This window comes from Melopsittacus undulatus, chromosome 2 (genome assembly GCF_012275295.1).
Source record: "Melopsittacus undulatus isolate bMelUnd1 chromosome 2, bMelUnd1.mat.Z, whole genome shotgun sequence".
Classification (NCBI taxonomy): domain Eukaryota; kingdom Metazoa; phylum Chordata; class Aves; order Psittaciformes; family Psittaculidae; genus Melopsittacus; species Melopsittacus undulatus.
The window spans coordinates 56,269,040-56,280,369 of record NC_047528.1 but is presented as its reverse complement, the minus strand read 5'-3'; the positions used below and the strand labels follow the sequence as shown (position 1 = coordinate 56,280,369).

Here is an 11,330-nt window from a genome sequence, read left to right as displayed (position 1 = left end):
TTCATAAAATTATTTCAACAAGAAATTTAAGCCTTGATGTTTAGCACAAAAAAGATGTCAGATGTTAGTTTATTAGGCACATTACTTCTGCTTTAAGCATCTCTGGGACAACTATGTTCCTTCAGTGAATGATTTTAATTTTTTGTTTTTCAAATAACCAAATGTAATTTGAACATGAATTATGATTTTGGTTGTGTGTATGCATATATGCAAATATATTAGAATTCCTGGGAATTTTGCCTGTAGACACACACACATAGGCATCCAGTCAGATAAGTTTCTCTACACTGTTCTGTCCCTGTTAATACTGGAAGGCATGTTCCATATGCTTCTGTCTTATCCATATCTGGCATCATAAATCAGTGCTTATGACGGTTAGCAATGTCCTGTCTACAACATCAAAAGGAAAAGAGATCCTGTCCTAGCCAAATACCAAAGCACTCACATTATACACTTTCCCAGTTTTCCTCATGTTCACCTTCCCGCATCTTTCTTTGACCAAATAAAAATCTAGTGCTGTTTTTAGCTACTTTGTTATGTACATTTTCTATAATATAAACTATAGACAGATTTTCCAGTATAGTCCAAAAGCTGTATTTGAAAATCAGGTCTGATTTCAGGTGTATCTGTAATTTCAGTGATTCCCAAGGGGAGAGATTCTCTAATATCTAACAACAAGAGCAGCTCAAGAGCTGACAAATTATTGTTACCTTCAGACAATTTTTTCAAGAAATAAGATGAGTGCCTGTCATTGTGTTAGTTATCAAATGTTTCAGGAAGATATTGGCACTGATCCTCATAATTTTGCAGAACTTTGAAAGCTATGATTGATCAGTCTATAGTTTCAAAAAAACCTAATTTCAGTATTGGATGTCAGACCTCCTCTAAGACTGCTACTATACACAGGAGATCAGGCTGGTACTGTTACCTTGAAGAAAGAATATTGTCAAGTTCTGCTATATGCACTTTCAGATCTGGTTTGTATGGTAGTTTACTGCCACAGATGCCCTTAAAATTTAGAATTTCCCCTCAAACTCTTGTAGGGTCTCTTTATGTATCTGCCCCATGGCATAATCTTTTGGACTGCAGTTCTGAGGAGATTCACGCCCCAGTTAATTCAGTTCAAGTAGTCTTACTACTGAATCCTTCTGTCATTCAAGGCTGCAAGCTCTGAGGATGACAGTGACTTCTGCCATTTGGGAAAGACAAGTTATCAATGCAGAAGTTTCAGAATGCCTCCAAATTGCTAATTAAAGTAGCTTCTGTCATAAAGCTCTGTGCAGTACCTGCCATAAACACATTGTGGTTCATGTAGGTATGTTTTAATGAAATAACTGGGAAAGATCAGTCACAGAGCAAGGGTCTGTGCTATGTTCTGTGTCACAAGTTGTGAACTGTCATTATGGACATCACGGTCACTTTAACATCTCAATACAACACAGCTACTTTGAGTGCTCAGTCTCTTATCGCCTGTCTATTACATTGTGCTTCCATATTTTCTCAGGGTGTCCTGGTCATCAAAGCACATAGGTAAGGCCACAGTCTACCTGTCTATATTTTTGACACAAAGAGGCAGAAGAAATGTAAAGTAATATTCTATTTTTAAAAGTAATTGGATGTCAGTTGCTCACAAGTGAATATGCATTCATTGTGTGATTCTTATACCCAAGAGTAAACAATTATGAATATAGATAAACATTTGTAGAAAGAAAAGAATGAAGACATAATATAATATAAAATCTAACAAATAAAGACAGGGAGGCAGATCAGACTTCCCATTGTGTTTTTCAAGATCCTCCACTGCAGTGATAATCCATACTGCTTCTGTTAACCCTCTTTTATTAAATCTGACTCTTCAGCAAAGCTAACATGAAGGAACAGGAAGACCTTTATGATAGTAAAGATTAGCATCAAAATAGTAGGAAGAGATACTCAGGAGTGCTAGTGGATCAGATACACAGTAATGCATACTATATTTTTATTTAAAGTCTGCTAAACCTAAAGCTACATTATGATTAATAAGTGCATCTCTCCTTCCTTCAAATAACTTATCTCAAGCACGAATAACAACATATCTTCATTTCAACCATGGGCTTCTGTGACTATTGGGACTGAAGCTCTGATTAAGTTCGCATTATAAAGAAATTCTCTTCCATTTTCTTTCATATGCCAAACAGGCCTAGATCACTTATTTTGGCTGTTTTCACTGTCTCATGTTTTTGGACTCATTCATTTATCACAAAGCAAGTCACTTTCTTGTTTGTGTTTCCACTTTAAAGGGCACACAGAGAAACATTACAGGAATGCAGGGTTGCAGCAAATAAATTGCCTGCACTTAGTCTGCAGTATGTCTCTACAGCCATTCAACCTTTTATGATTTCTTGTTGCAGAGACAGAGTTAAAAAGCTCCTTATAAACAATCATTTAATAGAGCATTTTCTGATGGTGTGGCTCTTTGATCTGATTTTCTGCTGAGAATTGTAATATATGCTATGGAAACTTTATGTTCTTTGTAATGAATTGTCTTAAAGTCTCATTTAATAATACAGCTGTCTGTAAATCTCAAAGATGTGTGATGTGCAGTTAATTTAACTTGAATCAGATTGCTATGTAACTCCCACAAATCTGAAAGTTTCATACCAAAGCAATTAAAAAATCAGCAGTTTCCAGCGGGATTAAAGGAAGCATCATCAAGGTGTTGAGCTACACTAGATAAAGTGATAGTCATCACTGCAATTGCTATCCTTGTTACTGGGACAAAACTGCAACACAATATAAATCTTCTCAGTAGCATTCTTATTTTACAGGTTAATTGCATACATTGTACATTGCCTTCCCTTACAAAAATAATCAACTAGATACTGTTCACAATGCAAAATTTTTGGATTATACAGTAGCTGAATTGTTTGCTGTGGTTGAAGCCCAGCCAGTAACTCAGAACCACGCAGCTGCTCATTCACCCCACCTCCAGGGATGGGGAGGAGAGTCAAAAGAATGAGATAAGAGAAGAACGAGAGACAAGAACAGTGCAATAACTAAAGTATAATACAAAACTACTACTATTGCTACTACTACTACTGCTGCTACTACTACTACTACTACTACTACTGCTACCCTACTGCTACTACTACTAATAATACTGATAAGCGAAATAACAAAGGGAGAGAATACAAACTAAAAAGGGAAAGGAAAAATACCTATAAACACAAGAGATGCACACTACAATTGCTCACCACCCGCTGACTGACACCCTGCCTGACTCAAGTAGTAATCTGCCCTTCCAGGTAACTTCCCACAGTTTATATACTGGGCATGATATGCTGTGGTATGGAATACCTCTTTGGCTACTTTGGCTTAGGTGTCCTGTCTCTGCTTCCTCCTGGCTTCTTGTGCCCCTCCACACTGACAGAGCATGAGATACTGAAAAATCGTTGATCAGGGTAAGTGCTACTTAGCAATAACTAAAACATTAGTGTGTTAACAGCACTGTTCTCATGCTCATAGACTCATAGAATAGTTTGGGTTGGAAGGGACCTTCAAAGGTCATCTAGTCCAACACCCCCCTGCAATGATCAGGGACATTTTCATCTAGATCACTTTGCTCAGAACCACATCAAGCCTGGCCTCGAGTGACACAACAGATGACACATCCACCACACCTCTGGTCAACCTGTGCCAGTGTTTTACTCCCTTCACTGTAAAGAACTTCTTTGACACATCCAGGCGAATCTCCCCTTTTAGTTGAAAATCATCACTCCTTGTCCTATCACAGCAAGTCCTGCTAAAACACCTCTCCCCATCTCTCCTATAGGCCCCTTTTAAGAACTGAAAGTCAACAATAAGGTCCCACTGGAGTGTCCTCCAGGCTTAGCAGCCCCAGCCTTCTCAGGCCATCCTTGTATGGGAAGTCCTACTAGGAAAGAGAAAAAAATAGCAGTTATAGCTGAAACCAGAACATCGTTCTTTTAATTACTGTATGAAGTCAACTTTGACAGCTTTTGATCCTGTTCAAAGTCTATGTTGGCAACATGGACAGTGGGATTGAGTAAGCCTTCAGTAAACTATGTGACAATAAGGCATATGGTTCAGCAGATACGCTGGAGGGAAGGGATGGCATCCAGAGGGACTCTGACATGCTTAAGAGGTGGGGCGATGCCAACCTCATGAAGTTCAACAAGGCCAAGTGCAATGACAATCTCAGGCACAGCTACAGGCTGGGAGGAGAAGTGATTCAGAGCAGCTCTGCAGGGAACAACTTGTGGGTGTTGATTGATAAGAAACTGAACATGAACCAGCAGAGCCCCTCTGCTCTCATGACATCCCACTTGGAGTACTGTGTACAGTTCTGGTGTCCTCAACATAAAAGGGACATGGAGCTGTTGGAACAAGACCAGAGGACGGCCATGAGGAAGATAAGGGTGTTCGAGCACCTCCTGTATGAAGACAGGCTTAAGACAGTTTGGGCTGTTCAGCCTGGAGAAGAGAAAGCTGTGTAGAGAACTCATAGCAGCCTCCCAGTATCTGAGGGGGGCCTACAAGGATCCTGGAAAGGGACTCTTCACCAGAGACTATAGTGACAGGACAAGGGGTAACGGTGAAAACTTTAACAGGGGAAGATCAGCTTAGATATAAGGAGAAAGTTCTTTATTGTGAGGGTGGTTGAGGCACCCAGGATTTTGCCAGGTACAGAAGTAAGACTGGCTGGTCTGTAATTCCCTGGGTCTTCCATATTCCCCTTTTTGAAAATAGGCATTATATTTCCCTTTTTCCTGTCATCAGGAACTTCACCTGACTGCCATTATTTTTGAAATATGATGGACAATGGCTTAGCATTCACCAGATCCTTCAGGACCTGTGTGTGGATTTCATCAGTTCCCATGTACTTGTGCACATTCAGGTTCTTTAGATGATCTAAACCTGGTTGTGAGCCTAAGGTCTTCATTCTCACAGTCCCTGCATCTGCCTTCCAAGACTTGGATGATGTGGTCATGCACAAGTAAAGAAGCAATGATTTCAAATTGAAAATATCTGACTTGAAGTAAACTTTTAAGCTAAACCAGTGTTTTTTATTGTAATACTATTTACAGTGAATGTATTTTTATCTTAATATATTTTTATACCTTTCTTACAATTTGTATTGAGACATGTGTATTCTCATATCTGATGAGAAAATATCTTAAGATATCAGCTGGGGAAGTCATCCCATTAGGCTTCAAATGGATTTTAAGCATTCAGTCTTCTTTTTCTTATTTGAATATCCAATGAAAAATTAAGACCACTTAAGTTAGGAAAACCTACGTAAGTATTGAGGTTCTTTAACCACCATTTCAAATACACTATATTAAGTCAAAGGGTTTCTTATACAGTTAAGGAGTGAGGCAGAAACTAGTGAGTAATGGCTTATAAATTCTCTACACTACCAAGATAGCAGTCTAGAATTCCATGTAGAGAATTCCAGATACAAGGTAAAGTTCTGAGCTTCTCTACAGATCAAGCACAGCACTCGTTTGGGCTATAACATCTTACATTAGTCTTTTGAAATTCATAGCAAAATCCATGCATAACTAACTGGGGTCCCAAGGTGCTAGTGCCCAAGTTAGGAGCTCTGAGACAGGCTATCTGCTGAGGAAGTGAGAAATATGACTTGCTTGCCTGGCCCAAAGGAATACAATACAACAACTCCCACATCCTGAAGATGAGGTCTCAGTCACATCTCCTGATGAGATACATTATACTCTATCTGTGTAAAAAAAAGTTGTTTGTTAGAGTCAGATATATAAAGGGGTAAAAGGCAAGTAGGCAGAAAGATTAAGGCACTTAGTATGTGTCGTGGTTTAAACTAAATCTGCACAGTTCCCCCTTTGTTTCCCCAACTCCCGGAGAGTTAGGAAGGAGAATCCAAAGAATGTAACCCCCACGGGTTGAGATAAGAACGGCTTAATTGCTAAGGCACAACACAAAACACTACTGCCATTACTATTACAAATAATAGTGATAAAGCCAATAACAAGCAAAAAGAATACAACACCCCACCAGCCACCAACACATAACTCACTCCACCCTGCGCGGCTGAGCACTGCGTGCTCCCTCCTCCATTTTCTTCCAGAGCTCCACCCTTCCTGCTCTCTCTCCCAGTTGCATCCTGGGCATCACGTGCTATGGTATGGAATACCTCATTGGCTAGCCTGGGTCAGGTGTCCTATCTCTCCTTCCTCCCGAACTCCCCTCCTCCCCAGCAGAGCACGTGCTCAGAAAAAGCCTTGAACAAAAACGCACCCAAAACGCTCGCCACCAAGCAACTGCCCCCAGCCCAGAAGCCAAAACACAGCACTGCACCAGTCACAGGAAGGAGAAAAAATGACTGCCACTGCTCAAACCATGACAGTATAGGGCAAATTATTGTTCTAATTGCTGAAAATCAAAAGAAATTCACTATGGTACTTTTGTCCCTGAGCCTATGTTTACTGTAATGTAGATAATCATCTTCAGTTGCCTTGCCCTCAATAAAAATAAAACCTGTTCATGCCTTGAAGGGTAACATTTTAGTTGCCTAACTATGCATGAATTCAGGTTCCACTTCATAAACATCTTCAGTGTTTTATGGGATGAAGACTAATGTAAAACAATGAACAGAACTAAGCCTTCATCTTGTTTTTTCATTGTATTTGTTCTTATACTCAAACAACAATTAAAATTGAAAAATATTATAATCATTTTTTTGAGAGTTAATAATTTAAATGTATTTTGCTCATTTGTTCTGAGAAAGAAACAGTTTACTGAACTCAGATGAGTTGAAAACCTTAGATTTGTGCCTCCAGAAACTATATATGAAGTGGGAAAAAACAGAAAAAATATAGCAACTCCCAGATGCCCAAGAATGTTGAGCAATTACTGTTGTGAAGGCTAACCACAGGTTCTGTTTCCAGTGGCTGGCATGAAAGGGTACTCCAGAACCAGATGTACAGTATTTTCTGAAGAAGACTGAGCAGAATGTTATTGTCAACATTCATCACTGAATTCCCTGGGGTATTTTATCCTTCTGTAGTTTGGAGTTGAGCCAAAATACAGGCGAATTCTGATCCTGTATGAAATTAATATCTTTCTGCACAATTTATTGAACTGTGGAGTTAGAATATCACTTCTTTAGCAAATATTTAGGAATAGAAGAGAGGAAAGCAATCCAGAATAATACAGAAGTAGGGTAGGATACAATGAATGTAAATGAAACAATGGAAAAGCTGAATAGTAAGTTGATTCCTGATATTTCTAAAATTATACTTTTAAACGTCAGTAGAATGAATTAAAAAACTCCTTTTTAATATTTGAACTATCTTGTATCTGAAGTCACCACTGTATCACAAGCATAGACCTTCTCCAACACCATTTTTCCAGTGACTAAAATACAGTGAAAAAAAAATCAGAAAAATGACATATCAGAGTAGTTTTAGCAGAATTTCCATTTATATTTCAGTCTATACCTTTAAAGGGTTATCATTCTTTCTGTCAAAGTTTTGATACGAAATGTTTACTCTGCTATGTTTGCAGAAATTTCCTCTGAAATTCATTCAATAAGTAACGTAAAAGCCAGCTTCATGGGCTCTGAGGCAAGAGAAAGATCTCGGGAATATACCTTATATATAAAGAGTATATATTAAATATCTATAACATAAAAAAAACAAACCCTCCAAAGTAAATAACTCCTTCAGTTTCCTTTAGTCTAGCCAAGAGGATGAGGAAAAAGTCTTTTGATCCTTATAACTTTTATATTTGTATCATAAACCTGTAGCATCCTTGGATGCCTTTCTATAATGGCCTTTCTTTTTTTGTTTTTTGTTTTACATCTAAGTAAGTATTGCTCGCTTACATGATATTCCTTCCTCCTCACCTTTTGAGAGAGATACCTAGCATGCTCAGGTTAATCATTGTATGGGATCCAGTTTTAATTAGAAGTATACAAACACAAGAATTCTTACTGAGAAAATAATACATTTCAATATCTATTGAGTTGTGATTTAAGAGCTGCAAGGTGTCAGCTCCCAGACTGAAAATGATTAAAATGCCTGAGAAATTACAGATGCTGTTCTCTGCCATTAGGGATAAACAGGACTGTAAGCCTTAGCAGACTGATTTTGCACCTTTCAATTTTCTCTCAGGCAATCTTTCTAAAGGAAATGTTAAGGTATAGTTTGTGCTTTAAAGATTATGTGGAAAAGACTCAACCTGGATTTATTTGTTCCATGGAAAAAAAAGCCTTAGACCTGTTAGGGGAGCCAGTGTTGCCTGTGATACTTTGGTGGAATGAAAGCAACCAGTTAATCTTAGTAAGCTTTTGGCCTGCCATTCCAGGCTGTTCAAATGAGGCTTGAAAAATGTCATTTACCTGTCTTTGCTCATAAATAGGCACCAAAATGTTAAATTTTTCTTCTTTCTTAATAATCAGACTGATAATATTACAATTTATACTCCATTTTGTCAGATAAAAAGAAGCAAATACAACAAAGAGTTTATCTGCAGATCTCTCTGTGTGATTTTTAAAATATTTGATGCTTGGAGAAAAAAATGAAACACCGTTAAACCATGACTTTGGTTCAATATGGCCTATTTCCTGGGAATAATTGATAGAAATGTAGTAAAGTGTTAGTGTTAAATTTGAAGTGGCATGCACAGTATGTGTTTAGAATGTTTATACAGTCTCCGATTGATTCTCAGGGAGCTCAGACTAATTGGAAATAAGGTTTATATGCAGTGAAGCAGTGATATGGTGATACTGTATAAGTGATTCTTGCCTCTGGTGGTTTTTTTTATATATATCTGCAGAGCTCAGGCATGCTTTATAATTTTGAGTTAGTTAAATAATACGAATACATAATTTTGCAAATGTATTTAGGTTTACAGTATTACCAATACTCAGGTCTCCTGTCAGGGACAAGAGGAAAGATTACCACTCTGCTCCTCTCCTTCAGTGCTCCTCCTAACAGAGGAACTATAAAACTTGCTTTCACAAGCTGTGCTAATGGTAGGTGTGGTCTGGATGCAGGGAGTTTGAATTCTGGTCATCCACTCCCTCTGGTAGGGACAGGAAGTGATCAACAGACAAGAGTTCATTTTGCAGGGCAAACATATTCAGAACTGTTCAATCTAATAATAATCTCAAGTTGCTATTCGATAGCTTCTGTCCAGTAAAACTGCCCTGGCTCACAAATTCATCTTATTGGAAAAGACTGTGCTGTGATTGCCAGGACTAGGGATAGTAAGACCTTTGTTAGGGATGTGTCATGGCTTAATCCCAGCTGGCAACCAAACAACACACAGCTGGTAGCCAACTCCCCTTCCCCAGTGGGGTGACAGAGAAAATCATAAGGGTAAACATAAGTAAATTCACGATTCATGGGTTGAGATAAGAATGGTTTCATAATTGGGGAAGAAAAAAATGAAAAAAAAAAATAGTGAAAAGAGAGAAAAATAAACCCCAAGTAAAACAAGTGATGCTAATGAAAAAGAACTGCTCACTGCCAACCAATGCTCACTCTGTTCCTGAGCAGCAGCTCTCTGGCTTCTTTTCCCTATTTTTTATTGCTGAGCATGATGGCATGTATTATGGAATATCACTTTGGCTAGCTGAGGTCATCTGTCTCAGCTGTGTCTCATCCCCACCTCTTGTGCACTCCCAGCCTGCTCAGTGGCAGGGCAAAATGAGAAGCTGAAAAGTCCTTGATCTAGTGTAAGCACTTCTCAGCAACCACTAAAACATCATCATATTATCAACTTTATTCTCATCTTAAATCCCAAACACAGTACTATATCAGCTAGTAGGAAGAAAAATACCCCAGCTGAAGCCAGGACAGAATGTTAGAACAATGGATTTTAGCACTGGTATGAAAACTATACCTCAAAAATAGTATTTACTTCAGGACTGAAATCTTCAGGGTAGAGTTAGAAAAGACATCTGAAAGTTTGTTGGTTTTTTTAATCTTTATTATTTTTTATATTAAAGAAGACTTTTAAAAGCCACATTTCATCTTCATTTTCTTTATAAGCAGGTCTTTCTTGCACTGGAGACCCTGGGGCTGGATGCAGTATCCTACGTGGAGACTCACCAGAGCAGACTGGAGGGACAGAATTACCTTCCTTAACCTGTTGGCTACACTGTTTGTACAGCTGTCCTGGTTTAAACCCCGTGGGCAAGTCTGACACACAGTCCACTCCCCACCCCCCCCTCCTTCTTTCCCCGCCACCCCCCCCCCCCCCCCCCCCCCCCCCCCCCAAGAGCTGGGGAGGAGAATTGAAAGAATGTAACTCCCATGGATTGAGATAAGAACAGTCCAGTAACTAAGGAATAACATAAACCACTGTTGCTACCACCAATAATAATAAAGATAAGGGAAATAACAATGGAAGAGAATACAACCACTCACCACCCACCAACCGACCAAGCAGTGAACTAGCCCTTCTGAGTAACTCTCAGTCTACACCCATGATGTGCTGTGGTATGGAATACCTCTTTGGTTAGTTTGGGTCAGGCGTCCTGTCTCAGCGTCCTCTCAGCTTCCCCTCCTCCCTGGCAGAATATGAGATTCAGAAAGTCCTTGGTCAGACTCAACATTTAAGCAGTAACTAAAAGCATCGGTGTTATCAGTGCTGTTCCCAGGCTGAAGTCAAAAACACAGCACTGCAGCAGCTACTAAGAAGGAGGAAAAATGGCTGCTACAGCTGAACCCAGGACAACAGCTCAGGATAGGTTTGGCTTTCTGGGCTGTAAGTGCACATTGAAAGATTATGTCCAGTTTTTCACTCACCATTATCTCCAAGTCTGTCTCTGCAGGTCTGCACTCAATCCTTCCATCCCTCATTCTGTACAGATGGTAAGAATTGTCCCAATTTGGGTGCAGGACCTTGCACTTGATCTTGTTGAATTACATGAGGTTAAAAAAAACAAGTAATTAGTGGCAGGATTGAGGCAGAGAAAGAGAGATTCAAGGGCAATAAAAGAAGAGCCATTAAACAGGAAAAAATAAATCAAAGAAAATAAGGTAATCAAAACGGTCTAGAGGCAAATGGCTATATCATAGATGTGCATGATTGCAGCAGCTGAAAGAGAACAATAAATCAAATCTGTTTACTTCCGCATATTATGTGTGTCAAACTTCCACAGTCAGCAGGTGGGGTGAAGATGCAAAGACTCTGAAATGAGTGAATGAAGCAACCCAGTATCGTTTCATCAGGTCTCATGGCTTTGGCATCTCTAGCATCTTCCTAACAGGTTATATGATCATTTTGTACTATTAGGAGTCTTCTGTATAGTAGGTAATTAGCTGTCTAGAATGGATGCC

General features: G+C 39.1%; 1 long non-coding RNA gene across 1 annotated transcript; it reads right to left on the bottom strand.

The window, feature by feature from the left end:
• Positions 1 to 9,971: 9,971 nt before the first annotated feature.
• Positions 9,972 to 11,008, bottom strand: LOC115945857 (uncharacterized). Its single transcript, XR_004080058.1, has 3 exons — positions 10,797 to 11,008; positions 10,499 to 10,558; positions 9,972 to 10,106 (listed from the first exon to the last, which is right to left on the bottom strand). It is a non-coding gene; the product is annotated as an uncharacterized lncRNA (long non-coding RNA).
• Between the last annotated feature and the right edge of the window lie 322 nt (positions 11,009 to 11,330).